Below are 17,932 nucleotides of genomic sequence, written 5' to 3' on the forward strand. Positions count from 1 at the left end.
TTAGTCTCTGGTGTGAATTAGAGAAGAATCTGGTGAGGGATGGATTTCTTCACGTACTTAAGAACTTTATTTTGCAGTAATTGGGATTTCTCTTGCCAGAGCACTGGTGTTAGTCTTGCAAGAAAAGGGACAAATCTTGTGAGACTGGTGAGCCCCTTGTGAGATGATATGGTTTTATTCGGCTGAGAGAGGCTGGATTCACACTCACCTGAGAAGAAAATCCATCCTTACAGAGGAAAGGAGTTAATCTCAGGAGTGATGAAGGACAGAATCTGGTGATGGAATGATTTCTTCCCTTCAAGGAAAAATAATTTGACTTTTAATAATGAGAATTACTTTCCCCAGGGAAGCGGGCTGACTTCTGTGAGAAAAGGGCAAATCTCAGGAGATTTGGCTCCATCTGGAGAGGTCTAGGGCTGGTTACCTGAGAGTATCTTGGGCTACTGCTTGCCTGAGTAGGGAACCGATATTTACAGTTGAAAAAGTATTTGTGATTCCATTTGGTGTCCCTGTCCTAGGAGAGTGAGAGCAGGGGTTCCTGGGAGGGAGAAGTGTGGTCCCAGAAGCCCACTGTGACCTGTGTGATAGGGCTGGTTGAGCTCATTCCACACTGATGTAGGAAGGGCAAATAGGACAGGTGCTTTTCTAGGGAAAACCATCATTTACTGCATGGAGCAGACACCAAGCCTGCTCTCCAGGGCTCCCATTCTACTGGGAGTCACACTGTCACAACAGACATCACGTCCATGTAGCCCTCTGTACAATCATGTGACAGCTTCCTGGTCTCCTCTAGATACAGGTGCATCCGCTCTTACTGTGATGAGTAAGCAGACCCCAGGACCAGCTGAAACAGTGAGTTTCTTTGATTGAAGAAGGAGGAACTCCCTGCCCCCAAAACACTGTGGAGCTGTGAGCTCCGTGAATGGGCAGGCACAGGCAGAACCCTGGATTCCACACATCTTACGATTCTGGATTGAGAGCAGAAGTCTTACAGCTTCTCCAGCCAAAGAGAAAAGGAGAACTGGAGAGCTGTGGACAAGGCTTTGGTGCTGTGAGGAGCATCTGGGAGGTCAGAGAAGAGTCAGCACCCAGGAAACCCATAGCCATTCCCTCCCGATCTCAGCCCTGCCTCCATCCCCTTCCTGGAACCCAGAACACAAGGGATAGAGAGCAGCCTGCTCAGCCTCCGGTGGAGCCTCAATGGTGGGGACTCAGCTGGTGTGCAGGGGACCCAGTGAGCCTCAGGGGACAGCTCAGGTGAGTGGTGGGGGCAGGAGGAGTTCCAGGCAGGACCCCTGGAATATCAGCAGGTAGGTACAGGAGCTAAAGTCTGAGATGTGACAAGGCCCACAGGAAGCCTGGGTGGGAGACTTAGCCTGTTCTTTCCCTCCTGGGTCAGATGCTAACAGAGCAGCTCCTGTCTTCCTGAGAGAGTAATGCCCAGAGCAGGTAGCCTACCTGAACTCACTGCACTGACATTCAGTGGGGAGGGGCAGTGAGAGGGACAGAGCAGTGTGTCAGAGCAGTGCCTTTGAAGATGTGGAGAGGCTGTCACACCACTGATCAAGGGCTGTCACTTCCAAAGGCTTGTCACAGTCCTACCTCTGGCTCCAAACCTGCCTCTGCCAAGACTGCCAGTTTAGATGGGACATGGATTAGGACTGGCCTCTGAATGACAGGAGCCAAAGGCAAAGAATCCCATGTCCCCACAGGGCTGCCCCGGGAGTGCAGTGTGGAAGGCAAGGCCAGGCCTCTGACTCTGCTGCCCCCTGACAACCAGCAGGGCCATGTCCTCCATCCAAGGTACCTGGCTGCACCAGTATGCAGAAGATTTCCACCAGCCCCCAGAATTTCCTTGCCTGAAGATGCTACTGGCTTACATAGAGCTCAGCATGCCTGGCTCAGATGGAGCACAGGCCCAGCTTCTCCTGGCACAGCTGGAGCACCTGGGGTCTAGAGGCAGCGGGTGACTGTGAGGAGGATGCAGGTGGGTGATGGGGCGAGTGGGAATGGGAAGGCCATGGACCAGACACAACAGAGCCCCCTGAGCCTGGGACAGGGCCAGGAGCAATGAGGAGGCTTAGATCACTCTTCCCCTGGACTGCAGCCTGGGAAAACTACTTGGGGGTGGGATTTGGGACTGAGACGTCTCTGACTGTCAGTGAGAACTTCCCTGTCTTTGGGAGAGATGTGGAAGTGCAGCTGTATTGATGATAGTTTGCCTTCATGGAAGTACAGCACCAGCTCTGGGACCCGCTGTGGAAACACCTGAAGACCTAGAGCCAGCTACATGTCTCCTGCCTGTGACAGCTCCAGAGCCAGAGCAAAGGGCACTGCTGTCAGTATTAGCCAGTCTCTCCCGACTCCCCTCACCTGCAGTGCTGGGGCTCCCAGTGTTCCCTATGTGTCTATGACTGTTCAGTTCCTGATTATTCTTATCAGTCATTACTTATTATGTGCCTATTGTGTCTGCCTGGGTAATATATGAGATTGATTATCATTGTTTTTTTGCATTAAATAAAATTTTTGGAAATGAAAAATAAGGCAGGTCACCTGTTAAAGCAAGTGCCCTGGATGTCATCAATTGAGCTCATGTGAGCAGAAAGAGACTTAGATGAGGATCTGCAGGCATCTCAGAGCCCCATGCCAGGGTCCTGGGGAGTGATCACAGGCCCTAACACCCCTCAGGCTCCCCAGCAGTGACTCATTACAGACCTAGTTCTTAGAAAACCACAAGCCAAAACTCTAAGTAGACTTCTGAATCTGCTAAGGGTCCCACTTGGTAAAGCCACTAAGGAGATGTTCTGATGTCAGCCAATCACCACATATATATGATGTATATATGTATATATACCTATATATATTTATAAAAGCATATGTGTATCTATATATATATACACACACATATGCTTTTCTTCTTCAATCTCATGTGGAAGCTAAAGTAAGTCTACTAAAAGTCACAAATATAAGGTGAGCCACTGAGTGGAAGTTGTCCCTTGTGACACCTAGACATGTGAAATTCTTTGTCCAACCCCTATGTCCACTTCTCTTTCTTCCTCTCTCCTCTCAACCATCTGTAAACATCTAAATTTAAGAAAAATACTTTGACAATCAGTGTAAAAGAGCAGAGATATTTTAAAACATGTTGCCTTCTACTTGTGCAATGTAGATCTTTGGGTAGCAAGTGATTTGCTTACAAGACAATGGGGTATCCCTGAATACCTAGGAGACAGTGGAATGTGGGCAGTAGGTCTCAGTGGGAGTCACTCAAAGGGAAATTCTTCTACTCAGCACAGCCAGAGTGGGGTCCACAGTGTCTCCCTTGCCAGCACTGAGTCTGCTTTCCCCTGTGGAACTGTGCTAAGATCCTGTGTATCCTGAAGGAGTATCAGGGTCAGAAAAATGAATAATGATTTTAAGAATTGTGAGAAGGGGATAGGTCATGATTTTAATTCTCTGGTACTCTGTCTACAACAGCCTTCTCTGTATTTTATTATAACTGAGGCTCAGCCACCTGGGAACAGAGCCTATGCTTTGGTTTCCAGTGTATTACAGGTCTCCAGCCCAGCACTTGGCCAAGAAGACATGCCAGTATTGCTGAGTGAATACCTTTGGGAGGCAAGATGTGACAGGTTTGAGAATGTATTTGAAATTTGTCTTTACCAGTAAGCTTTTTTGTTTGTTTGTTTTTAGTTGTGGCCTTTCCTTCTTGGCTTAGAGAGGTTCTTTTAGCATTTGTTGTAAAGCTGGTTTGGTGGTGCTCGATTCTTTTATCTTTTGCTTGTCTGCAAAGCTTTTTATTTCTCCAACAAATCTGAACAAGAGCCTTGCTGGATATAATATTCTTAGTTGTAGGTTTTTCTTTCATCACTTTAAATATATCATGCCACTCCCTTCTGGCCTGCAGGGTTTCTGGTGAAAAACCAGCTGATAACCTATGGAGTTCCCTTGTATGCTATTTGTTGTTTTTCCCTTGACACTTTTAATATTCTCTCTTTATCTTTAATTTTTGATATTTTAAGGATAATGTGTCTTGGTGGGCTCCTCTGTGGGGTAATCCTGTATGGGACTCTCTGCACTCCTGGGATGGGTGACTGTTTCCTTCCCCACTTTAGGGGAGTTTTCAGCTATTATCTCTTCAGATATTTTCTTGGGCCTTTTCTCTGTCTCTTCCCCTTTTGGGACCCCTAAAATGTGAATGTTTTGTGCTTTATATTGTCCCAGAGGTGTCTCACTTTTTCTTCTAGCTCACTGGTTTCTTATCATATTTCTTAAATTTAAAAAAAATATATTAATTACAGTCAGTTACAATGGGTGGGTCAATTTCTTGTGTACACTGTAATGTCCCAGCCATGCATATACATACATATATTCATTTTCATTAAATGTTATTATAAGATATTGAATATAGTTCCCTGTATTATATAGAAAAAACTTTTTTGTTAATCTATTTTTATATTTAGTGGCTAATATTTGTAAATCTCAAACTCCCAAATTGTTCCCTTCCTACCCTCTTTCCCTGGTAACCATAAGATTGTTTACTGTGTCTGTGAGTCTGTTTCTGTTTTGTAGATGAGTACACCAGTGTCCTTTTTTTTTTTTTTTTTTAAGATTCCACATATGAGTGATATCATATGATGTTTTCTTTCTTTTTCTGTCTTACTAGAATGATGATCTCTAGGTCCATCCATGTTGCTGCAGATGGCATTATTTTATTCTGTTTTTATCACTGAGTAGTATTCCATTGTATAAACATACCACAACTTCTTTATCCAATAATCTTTCAATGGTCATTTAGGTTGCTGCCATGTCTTAGCTATTGTATATAGTGCTGCTGTGAACACTGGGGTGTATGTATCTTTTCAAATTAAAGTTCCCTCTGGACATATGTCTAACACTGGGATTGCTGGGTCATATGGTAATTCTATTTTTAGTCTTTTGGGGAATCTCCATACTGTTTTCCATAATGGCTGCACCAAACTACATTCCTACCAACAATGTAGGAGGGTTTTTTTTTCTCCACACCCTCTCCAGCATTTATCTGTTATGAACTTCTGAATCATGGTCATTTGACTAGTGTGAGGTCATATATCATTGTAGTTTTGATTTGCATTTCTCTGATAATTAGTGATACTGAGCATTTTTTCATGTGCCTATTGGCCATTTGTATGTCTTCATTGGGGAATTTCCTGTTTAGGTCTTCTGCCCATTTTTGGATTGGGTTTTTTATTTTTTTGTTATTAAGTTGTATGAGCCATTTATATATTCTGGAAATTAAGCCCTTGTCAGTCTCATCTTTTACAAATATTTTGTCCCATTCTATATGTTGTCATTTTGTTTTTGCTTGTGATTTCCTTTGCTGTGAAAAAGCTTATAAGTTTAATTAGGTCCCATTTGGTAATTTTTTATTTTATTTCTATTGCCTGGGTAGACTGCCATAGGAAAAACATGGCTAAGATTTATGTCAGAGAATGTTTTGCCTACGTTTTCTTCTAGGAGGTTTATCATGTCTTGTCTTAAATTTAAGTCTTTAAGCCAATGTGTGCTTATTTTTGTGTATGGGGTGAAGGAGTGCTCTAACTTCACTGATTTACATGCTGCTGTCCAGTTTTCTCAACATCACTTGCTGAAGAGATTAGACTGTCTTTTCTCCTTTGTATGTTCTTGCCTCCTTTGTCAAAGACTATAGGTCTGTGGGTTTATTTCTGGGTTCTCTATTCTGTTACATTGATCCATATGTTTGTATTTATGCCAATACCACACTATTTTGACTACTGTAGCTCTGTAGTATTGTCTGAAGTTTGGGAGAGTTATTCCTCCAGCTTCATTCTTTTTCTTCAGTATTGCTTTGGCGGGTCTGGATCTTTTGTGATTCCACATAAATTTTAGTATTATTTGTTGTAGTTCTGTGAAAAATGTCCTGGGTAATTTGATATGGATCATATTAAATTGGTAGATTGCCTTGGGCAGTGTGGCCATTTTAACAATATTGAGTCTTCCAATCCAAGAGCATGGGATGTCTTCCATTTTGTTAAGTCATCTTTAATTCCCTTAATATTTTGTATAAGTCTCCATGTATGTCTTTCACCTCCTTGTTCAGATTTATTCCCAAGTATTTTATTGTTTTGGATTCAATTTTGACATGGATTGTTTCTATACTTTCTTTTCCTGCTAATTCATCATTAGTGTAAAGAAATGCACTGATTTCTGTATGTTAATCTAATCTTGTGTCCTGCTATCTTGCCATACTTTTACCATCTCTAGTAGTTTTTGTGTAGAGCTTTTAGGATTTTGTATATATAGTATCATGTCATCTGCATAAAGTGACAATGTTCATCTTCTCTCCAATTTGGATTCCTTTTCATGTCTTTTTCTTGTCTGATTGCTGTGGCTAGGACTACCAAGACTGTGCTGAATAAAAGTGGTGAGAGTGGGCATCCTTGTCTTCCAGGTTTTAGTGGGAAGACTTTCAGTTTTTCACCATTGAGTACTATGCTGGCTGTGGGTTTGTCATCATAACTTGTATTATGTTGAAGTATGTTCCCTCTATACCCACCTTGTTAAGAGTTTTAATAATAAATGGGTATTGAATTTTATCAAATGATTTTTCTGCATCTATTGAGATGATCATGTGGTTTTTTCCCTTTCTTTTGTTGATGTGGTGTATCATATTGATTGATTTTTTTATGATGAACCACCCTTGTACCCCTGAGTTGAATCAACTTGATCGTGGTGTATGATCTTTTTAATGTACTGTTGGATTCTGTTTGCTAATGTTTTGTTGAGGACTTTTACATTTATATTCATCAATGATATTGCCCTATAATTTTCTATCTTGGTTATGTCTTTGTCTTGTTTTGATATCAGGGTGATGGTGGCTTTATAGAATGAGTTTGAGAGTACTCTCTCCTTTTCAATTGTTTGGAAGAGTTTGAGAAGGACTGATATGAGCTCTTCTTTGTGTGTTTGGTATAATTCCCTAGTGAAGCCATTTGGACTTGGGCTTTTGTTTGTAGGGAGGCTTTTTTTTAATTGCTGATTCTACTTCATTTGTAATGATTGATCTGTTCAAGTGGTCAATTTCTTCTTAATTTAGTCTTCATAGACTACATGTTTCCAGAAACTTGTCCATTTCTTCTAGGTTGTCCAATTTGTTTCCATGTGATTGTCCATTCTCTTACTTTTTTTTGTATTTCTGTGGTATTGGTTGTAATTTCTCTATTTTCCTTTCTTACTTTATTTGTGTTCTTCCTCTTTGTTTCTTGGTGAGCCTGGCCAGAGGTGTGTCTTTTTTTTTTTTTTTTTTTTTTTTTTTTTTTTTTTTTTTACTGTTTCAAAAAAAAAGCTCTTGGTTTAATTGATTTTTTTCTATTTTTTAATATCTATTTTATTTCCTCCCTGATCTTTATTATTTCCTCCCTTCTGATGAATTTAGGCTTTGTTTGCTTTTCTTTTTCTAATCCTTTTAGGTGGCAGGTTAGGCTGTTTACTTGAGATTATTCTTGTTTTTTGAGGAAGGCCTGTGTCACTGTGAACTTCCCTCCTAGGACTGCTTTTGCTGCATCCCATAGCTTTTGTGTGGTTGTGTTTTTATTATTGTTTGTTTCAAAGTATTTTTTGATTTCTTCTTTGATTTCATCATTGACCCATTTTTAGTAGTAGTTGTTTCATCTCCATAATGTTGTTTTAGTCCTCCTTTGCTTTTCTGTGACTGATTTCTAGTTTCATGGCATTATGGTCAGAAAAGATGACTGAAACAATTTCTATCCCTTTGTCTCAGTCCTGGAGTCTAAACTACTGAGATCAAGGTGTCAGCAGGGCCATTTTGTACCTGAAGGCACTAGAAAAGAATGTGTTCAAGTTTCTCTCCTTGGCTGTGACTGTATAACTCCAATCTTAACATGGTTTTCTTTCTGTATTCCTAACTAATTATTTCTACAATGACCCTATTTCCAAGTATGGTCACATTCTGAGGTACTGGGAGTAATAACTTCAACACATAAATTTTAGGGGGCACAATTCAACCCATAACAGCAGTGTATGAATTAAAATAAATTTCTTCATGACATCTGTTAAGATGCCTCCTGTGCACTGATGAAATACTATCATATTTTATTTGTATTTGTTAGTTTTGAATGAGCTTAGTGAACTCTGCACTTGTAATACACACATTTCATTATATGTAAATTCAACAAAATGTATTGGGGGTACATATAAGAAAAAAAGAAAGACATGGTAAGAACTTTGAATAAATATATATAAAACAAAATTTCTCATCTGCCTAGATCCTCAAACCTCTAGACTTAAGTACACTTTAAAGAATGTATGATAGTATTTGTGAGCCATTTACCATCACTGGGGGTCAATTTCTTTGAATGCATTTCAACAAACATTTACTGAGTTTCTACTCCAAGAAAGGCTGAAGGATAATTGTGAAATAGACAAAAGATTTCCCATCATCAAGTAATTGTCTAATAGGGTTTGAAAGTCTTCAGAAAGAACGATTTCAAGGGCAATTAAAAAATATAAAAATGTTCACTAGGACAGGTTACAAAAATCATAATCATTATAGTAGAACCTAGTATTGTGCCTGAGATATAGGGCAGAACGAACTTGTAAAAGTAAGTGTTATTACAGAGTAATTACTTGAAGGCAAAATTAGGAAAAAATGGGTACAAACTGAGCCCCTTATTCCTATTTGAGTCCTTCAGTACAGCAATGTATCCCAAAACTGGTGGCTCTGACATTTTAAAATAGCTGTGAGGTTGGAGGCAACACATTAAATGCTCTTGAGGCTTTTTCTGTCATATCTAGTAAAGGAGATGCTGTGAAAGACGGATTAAACTTCCTAAGTAAACTTCTAGGTAAGCTTTGTGGGCAAATGGGAATTTAAGAGCTTTCCTTTGGAGGACTTTGATCTTTTATTTGCTTTCTAGATAGTAAAGTTAAATATACAATGACAAAAACACCAATACCTACAAAAACCTGCAGTGACTAAGAGGCTTAGAATCCTGTCTCTGCCACTTACTATCTGTGATCAAGTCACTTAGTTTGTTCTTTGCCTTAACTTCTCATCTGAATATGGGAATAACTGCAGTACCTACATTAGAGTGATCCTGAGAATGATATATGTTCTTTAGATAAACAAAATTGAAATTCCTCAGGGCATAAACATTCAATGAATGTTTATTATTCTTACTTAAGGAGACATAAAGCCCTTTTGCATGCTGTCTAGCATTTGGTGACAACTTAATATACATTGTTACAATAATATTCATTATTTTAAATTTCACTTTAATGATTATTATGATTTTAACTTCAGCACTGCCTATGAGTTCTGGTATAACAAATATGTACTCAATAAATAAGCAAAAATACACATTAGAAAAAGAAACTGAAATTGTCAAATGGCCTGACTTTTTTTTAAAGCAAACTAACACTTTTCAAAATAAATTTTGGACATATAATTCAGTATTCTGCAAATGACATATAGACTAATGTAAAATAAAAACATTTATTCTGGCAAACAGAAAAGATGTAGATTGACAATTGGCAGGCAGTCAAGATCAATAACTGAAACTGGATAATCTGACATCAAACAAAGCTCACTTACTATGTTTTGCTTTCGCATCTCTGACATTCCTACTACTGATGCTGTTTTCAGCATTCTATTTGACTTCCTTATGGCATTTTGCTCTAAATTAAAATGTATGGGGAAAAAATGAGCCATTTTGCTACAAGTTGAATTGCTGATATTTCCTTCCTTTGACAAGTCCTGACTTGTCTCCCAGCACTATCACATATGTTCTAGTGTATTTTTCTGTGTATTGTCTCACTTTAAATGAGCTATAATCTTTTACATCATAGTACTGATTTTGCTTTTTAAAAAGATTCTCTATTCCATTATACTTCCTGATCTATTTGTAAAATTTTGCATGAGAATTTGTCTTTTTCTTACCACACAAACCATGTACACACACAAACACACACACACACACACACACCCTTGAATAGAACATGAAACCCAACTCACTTGAAGGGAGAATCCACAATAGAGACCTGGAAACCATTCTATGGACAGCAGGGCTGTGAGAAAAGCAGCAAGTTATCTCCCTGTGAAAAAGTACCTGTTCCGGAGGCCATCAGGGGACTTTGTCCTGGCTATTAGACTTTTTTTTTTTATTTATTTTAAAGACACATTTTTGTTTGTTTGTTTTGTTTTTAATTTCTGGTGTACAGCACAATGTGCTATACAAAAGAAACTTTTTAAAATCTATTTTTATATATAGTGGCTAACATTTGCAAATCTCAAACTCTCAAAATTTCTTTTTCTTGATTAATTCTTCACTTAGAATGACGATCTCTAGGTCCATACATGTTGCCACAAATGGCATTAGTTTATTCCTTTTTTACGGCTGAGTATTATTCCATTGTATAAATATGCCACAACTTCTTTACCCAGTTATCTGTTGATGGAAATTTAGGTTGATTCCATGTCTTGGCTAATATATATAGTGCTGCTATGAACACTGGGGTGCAGGTATCTTTTTGAATTAGAGTTCCTTCTGGATATATACCCAGAAGTGAGATTGCTGGATCATAGGGTAAGTCTATTTTTAGTTTTTTTTTGAGGAATCTCCATACTGTTTTCACCAAACTTCATTCCCACCAGTAGTGTAGGTTTGATAGCTGTAGGCCTTGAGAAATTTTCAAAATGTTTTCAGAGGCATGAAGTTTTATACAAATTTATGAAACTGTGAGTGTTAATGAATGGAAACACAGAATTCCCTCATGAGTATGAGATTTGAGGACAGAATAGTCTGCAGTGGAATGAGATGTCACTTAATAGCTGAATGGCTGGAATAAAATTGCCCAGCATGTTTAATTTCAGAGTTGTTGTTTCCTTCTCTGTAAAATTAGGCTATTTATTTTACCTGAAAAAATTCTTGGAAGTTTTAAATGCTATAAAATTCTGGCTCAATACTTCACTCACACATGTTCCACATGTGTTATATGTGGAACATCTGTTACAGAAAAATCCTTTGCATTATTTTTCCAAAGAAGCCTATTACAGTTTTTGTTAGAATGTCTACCTTTTTTAATTACTTTTTTTTTTCACTATTTTTCACAGGGCTTGCAAGGAGAGAAAGCTGAAGAAAGTGGAGAAGTGCAGAGGGAAGAAAAGGAAAGAGAATGAACAAGAGAAGAATGATTTCTGGCACCCAAGGCACACAGAGCTGCCTGGCCTTTGGGTACAGCATGAAGACTTGTGCAGCTCTGACTTCTGAACATTCTGGAGTGGTTACTTTGCATTTAAAAGTGCAAATATGACTCAATAACATGAAATTGTTTTGTGTAGTTGAATATTATGTATGTTAGTTATTTCTTCCATTCTCTCTCCCTTGAACACTTCCATCCCTCTTCAGATGTGCTATTCTGTGCTCTTTGCCTTGGAAAGAGATTGTAACACTCTGAACCATGAAAAAGGTTGGTGGGCTCTAACTTTTACTTCCAAATATTTCGCATTTAGAGACCAGAGACCACAAATGTTTGGAGAAAACAAAAGGGAGAAAAAAAGACCTTTCCACAAAACTTTACTAAATATCCCCCAGTACTGTTCAGATTTTTAAAAAATAAAAGGATTTTTTTCAGTATTAGAAAAGGGACAAAAAATGGAGAGGAGATAATGAGAGTTTAATGGGCTTAAGAGAGGGAGCGAGAGCCTGGAGAGATTTAAGAGACTTAAGAGCTGAGAGGGTTTAGGACGTGTGTGTGGGCCCTGAGTCCTCCCTAGGTGGGCAACAAGACCCCAGCTGCACCAGCCTCTCTGAGATTCTTTTAAGCCAGTTTTAATTGTGGAAAAAAGGGACTTCTTAATTGGAATATGCATGGTCCTGGATTAAGAGGTATCTCAGTAGGCACTGACCTGATAGAGCTGTTGAAGACAAGGTAGGTCCTCACATCCTGAAAAGCTTGATTCTATGTGAGCCTCCTCTCCTGGGAGACTTGAGCAAAAGGAGGGAAAGGAGCTGGTAAGATTCAGTAATTGAGACAAATTTTTTGCCACCTTAGATCAATTAGGGCTTGAAATAGAATTAAATTTCTTGTACTTCAGAGTCTGTGAACTGAGATTCATATCTGCTGATTTCTTTAAGTATTATAAAATATATATAACATAAAATTTACCATTTTAACCATTTGAAGTGTATTAAGAACCTTCACAATGTTATGCACCCATCACTATCATCCAACTTCAAAACTTTGCAACATCTCCAACTAAAATGTTGTATCCACTAAACATGAACTTTTCATTTCCACCTCCCCTTCATCCCTAGGCACCACCATTCCCCTTCCTGTCTCTGTGAGTCTGAATACTCCAGGCACCTCATGTAAGTGGACTCATACAGCATCTGTCCTTTTGTGACTGGTTTATTTCACTTAGCATAATGTTATCAAGCTTCATCCATGTTGTAGCATTTGTCAGAAGTTCCTTTTTAAAGAAAGGAAAAGAAAAAAGGAAAGAAAATTTGTAAACATATTTATATGTATATTATTTGTATACATATGTTTATATATATATACCACATTTTATTTATCTGTTGATAGACACTTGTGTTGCTTCCAATTTTTGACTATTATGTCTTGATTTTCTTAATCTATAAAGAGAAACAATAACTTTTGTCTTCCAGAAATGTATGTGTGTGTGTGTATATATATATATATATATATATTACATTTTGTAGCCCCAACAAGCACACACATTTATTAAAATGACAGAAACAAATGTCAGTTTGGTAAGTGATGACTCAGGAGCCTTGAGATTCTAAAAAGCCAGGACAAATTACCCCAAAGAGCAGTGAGCAGTTTCTTTTTAAAAGGCTTTTCAAAACCCCAGCCAGACAGCCCACAGCAGGCCCGTGGGAGGCCTGTGTCTCTAGCACTCTGCTGTAGTTTTTTCCTATTTGTTTTTGCAGTGTTTTTTAATTATTATTGTCCTTTAGAGTCTTGGAGAGTGGGTTAAATCAGTACTCAGCTATGTTTAATTATGTTAATGGTATTGATTTTTAGTTACAAAGTCTAATTAAGTTTCTTCAACTTTTCCCTTACAATTGTCTTTTTTATGATAATGATGATGTTGATTTTTTTTAAATAAAAGGACACTTAAGTTGGAATAATATTAAATATTAGCTCCTGGTTTGTTAAATAGAAGCTTTATTACACTTTCATCTCTTCACCCCTCTCTCCTTCACATTTTTAGACCTAAAGAACCAAAGAGAAGTTGAAAGCAAAATGGAAATGTGTATGTTGATTTACTTTTTGCTGATTTGATAAATAGCAAAAGGCAACATGATAGGTTAAAAAAGAAAAAGCTATGGCTTAAGGCAGACGTGTGTGAAACAGAGGCACTCTGATGTGAACACTGTCCTAGAGCTTGTTTCATTCTGCTGTGACTTGCTGGTGTTTCTTATCTGCTGGATTCGGAGTATTTATAACGGGGATGTGGAAGCTACAGATGTGAATTACCAGTGTTAGGCCCTCTTACAGGGGGTCAGTCTTACACTTCTTGCCATCCCTGGGGCCACCTTTTCCTGTGACTTTGACACAAAGTTCTTATTTAACCTAGCAGTAACACATTTTAATTACATTTGTACTATGGTCTCAATGTTTGTGTCCCCCCAAGACTTGCATGTTGAAATCGTAACTCCTGAGGTGATGGTTTTAAGACATGGGGCTTTTAGGGAGGTGACTTGGTCATCAGGGTGGAGTCCTCATGAATGCAGTTCATGCCTTTATAAAAGAGGCCTGAGAAGCTCCTTGCTGCTGCCACCATGTGAGGACTCTGCAAAAAGACAGCCGTCTAGGAGGTGGCTCCTCACCAGACACCAGACCTGCCAGCCTTTCATCTTAGACTCCTCAGCCTTTAACACTGTGAGAAATCATTTTCTACTGTTTATAAGACACTCAGTCTATGGTATTTTTAAGCAGAATGAGTGAATTGAAATAATTTCTAATGATTATCTTGGATAATTTTATTGAGGAAAACTCATCTGTTTTTATGACAAAATTTAAAATAAATTCTTAATACCTAAAAAGAAATAATGTTGATAGATTTTTAAATGAGTTTGGGGATAATTCATAAGTCTGCACTATTAAGCCTTTCCTTGCAAGGATATAATCCCTCTCTTCATGTCTTAAAATCTTCCTTTTTGTTCTTCAGGAGAGTTTTGAGATGTAAGGTGGACCCTGTATTTCTTAAATTGAATCACTAAGTAATTTTGGTGTTGATACTGGGATTTTGTAGTTACAGTTCCACTTAACACTGCATGCTGCTGTTGTGGCCAGCACTATATTGAGTAACTTACCATTATTCATTTATCTAATTCTTACAAAAATCCTGAAATTTAAGAACTATGTGGAAACCAATTTAAAGTCTGTGGAACTGACATTAGATCAATTAAGGAATTTTCCCAAAGTCATGCAATAAGCATATGGCAGACCTAGAATATAAAACTAATTCTGTTTCTACATCAGACTATTTTTTATTATTGCACTATTTTATTCTGCTCCCTTGATTTAAGGAAACACACACACGCACACGCACACACGCACACCCCTTCCAAGTAACACACACACACACACACATACCCCTTCCAAGTAACACACACACACACACCCCACCCCCCACCCCACACACACCCCACCCCCCACCCCACACACACCCCACCCCCCACCCCACACACACCCCTTCCAAGTAACGGTGGCCGGGAGAAAACTTAAAAGGGTCCAGGCCCTCCGCCTGGGTGCCGCCTCCCGCCCAGCCGGCGGCCCCGCACCAGTCCGCGAGGGCGGGCACCGCTCTCCCTGCAGCCTCAGCAGGGCGGGCGCGGGGTCTGCGGGGGGCGGGGGCGGGATGCGGGGCGGAGAAGGAGCGCCCTAGTATATATTCTTGATTCATTTATACTGAACTCCCAGCCAGCAGCACTCTCACCCACGCCTGAATAGAACTTACCTAACATGTATTTTCTCCATGAGGCAAACCACAGCCGCCTTCTGCTGAGGAACGCTACGCAGCACTTCAGCGCTACACTGGGGGGGGGGGGGCAGTTTTAAACTGTAAAGCCACCAAGAAAAAGCACAGAGATGTGAAAAATGTGGCACCAAATATACTGTGAAAATGATAACTTGTTTACACCTTGAGAGCTGAAACAGTAAGGCAGAGTGTTGCCCTGTGTGATCTCAGCCGGGGACTGGGAGTACTCCGCACACATGCACAGACAGCTGGGAAAGCACAGCGAGCGCTGATTTGGGGTTACTAGTAAATTTTATACAGCAAAGGAACTGATCAAAAAGGAATCTAGGAATGTGAGGATGGGTCTCTCTCCCTCCCTCTCTTTATGTATACATACACAACACACATACACATATATACCTATTCGCATACACACATAGATGATCATATATTCATATAATATGTACATATATGTTTAATTTGATGCTACTATAACTCTATTAGTCTTCTTTATTCAACATTTTGTTTCTCAGATCCATCCATGGTGATGTCTGTAGACCTAGTGCATTCATTTCTCTCCTTCCAGCGTTACTGAGATATAACTGACACACAGCACTGTGTAGTTTAAGATCTACAACATAATGAATTGACTTACAAACATCATGAAGTGACTACCACAATACATTTAGCGAACATCCGTCATCTCATAGAGATACAAAATAAAAGAAAAGAATTTCCTTATAATGAGAACTCTTGGGATTTACTCCCTTAACAATTATCATATATATCATACAGCAGTGTTCACTGTACTTACCACGCCATGTGTTACTTCTCTGGTGCATATTTATCTTATAACTGGAAACTTGTATCTTATGACCATCTTCATTCCTCCTTCCCCAAGCCCCCACCACTAATAACCACAAATGTGATCTTTTTAATGATTTGTTTGTTTTGAAGTATAATTGACCTACAATGCTATGTTAGTTCTTAATACACAACACAGTGATCTGATATTTCTGTACATTATAATATAAACACGACAATAAGTCTAATTATCATTTGTCACCACACAAAGGCATCATATTTATATGGACTATATTCCGCACAGTGTAGATTTCATACCAGTGACTCATTTATTTTATAACTGGTAGCTTGTACCTCCTAATCTCCCTCATCTATTTCTCTCATCTCCCCACCTCTTTCCATCTTGCAACCGTCTGTACTATGACTTTGCCTCTTTTTTTGTTATGTTTGACCAGTTCTTTTGTTGTTTACATCCCACCTATACATGAAATCATATGGTGTTTGCTTTCTTTGACTTATTTCACTTAACATAATACACTCTAGGACCATCCATATTGTCACAAGTGGTAAGATTTCTTTCTTTTTTATGGCAAAGTAATAATCTGCTATATATAGATATGGTTAGGGTTAGGGATATATATATATATCACATCTTCTTTATTCATTAATCTATTGATGGGCACTTAGGCTAGTTCCATGTCTTGACTATCTTAAATAATGCTGCAATGAACATAGAAATGCATATATCTTTTCCAATTAGTGTTTTCATTCTTTTTTAAATACTCAGAAGTGGAAATCCTACATGATATGGTTTTATTTTAATTTTTTTGTGATGAATCTCTGTACCGTTTTCCGCAGTGGCTGCACCATTTTACATTCCCAGCAACAGTGCATGAGGATTGTCTTTTCTCACATCCTTAACAACACTTGTTATTTCATCTTGTTTTGAAGACAGTCATTCTGAAAGTTGTGAGTTGATATTGTGGTTTTGATTTGCATTTCCCTGATGCTTAGTGATCTTGAGCATCTTTTCATGTGCCAGTTGCTCATTTATATGTCTTCTTTGGAAAAATGACTATTCATGTCCTCTGCTCATTTTTTAAATGAGTTTGTTGTTTTTATCCATGTGGAGCTGTATGAGTTATTTTTATGTTGTGGGTGTTAGTCCCATATCAGACATGAAGTTTGCAAATATCTTCTTCCGTTCAGTAGGCAGCTTTCTGTTTTGATTATAGTTTCATTCTCTGTATAAAAGCTTTTTAGATTGATTTGGCCCCTTTTCATTATATTTGCTTTTGTTTCCCTTTCTGGAGAAGACAGACCCAAAAAAAGTATTTGTAAGACTGATGTCAAAGAGTGTATTGTTTGTGTTTTCTTCTAGGAGTTTTATGGTTTCAGTACTTATATTTAAATTGACTTTGACTGTACATCAGAAATTGACACAACACTGTAAACTGAATATGCTTCAATAATAAAGTAAAATAAAGCCATTTTGAGTTTATTTTTATATATAGTGTGAGAAATAGTCCAGTTTGATTCTTTAGCATGTAACTGTTCAGTTTCCCCAACACCGTTTGTTGAAAAGGCTGTCTTTTTGCCATTGCACATTTTTGCCTCCTTTGTCATTGATTAATTGATCATTTTAGGTTGGGTTTATTCCTGGACTTTCAATCCTATTTCAACTATGGGTATGGGTCTGTTTTTATGTCAGTACCGTACTGTTCTGGTTACTGTAGCTTTGTAATATAGTTTGAAATCAAAGAGTGTGATATCTCCAGCTTTGCTCCTTTCTCAATATTGTTTTGGTTATTCAAGATCTTTTGTGTTTCCATACAAATATTAGGTTTTGTTCTAGTTCTGTGAAAAAACTTCATTGGTATTTTGGTGGGTATTGCATTGAATCTGTGGACTACCAATCCATAAGCACAGTATATCCTCCCATTTGTTTATGTTGGCTTCAAATTTTTAACAGTATCTTACAGTTTCGGTGTGTTTTTTTGTTTTGTTTTGTTTTTTTGAGTAAAGGTCTCACACCTCATTAGTTAGATTTATTCCTAGGTATTTTATTCTTTTTGATGCAATTGTAAATGGGCTTGTTTTCTTGATTTCTCTCTCTGA

At 38.4% G+C, this 17,932-nt stretch overlaps 1 long non-coding RNA gene across 1 annotated transcript; it reads right to left on the minus strand.

The window, feature by feature from the left end:
* Positions 1-4,706: 4,706 nt before the first annotated feature.
* Positions 4,707-10,536, minus strand: LOC116657059. The gene is made up of 3 exons (XR_004311983.1): positions 10,459-10,536; positions 5,642-5,644; positions 4,707-4,766 (listed from the first exon to the last, which is right to left on the minus strand). It is a non-coding gene; the product is annotated as an uncharacterized LOC116657059 (long non-coding RNA).
* Positions 10,537-17,932: the final 7,396 nt, after the last annotated feature.

This window comes from Camelus ferus, chromosome 17 (genome assembly GCF_009834535.1).
Source record: "Camelus ferus isolate YT-003-E chromosome 17, BCGSAC_Cfer_1.0, whole genome shotgun sequence".
NCBI classification, from domain to species: domain Eukaryota; kingdom Metazoa; phylum Chordata; class Mammalia; order Artiodactyla; family Camelidae; genus Camelus; species Camelus ferus.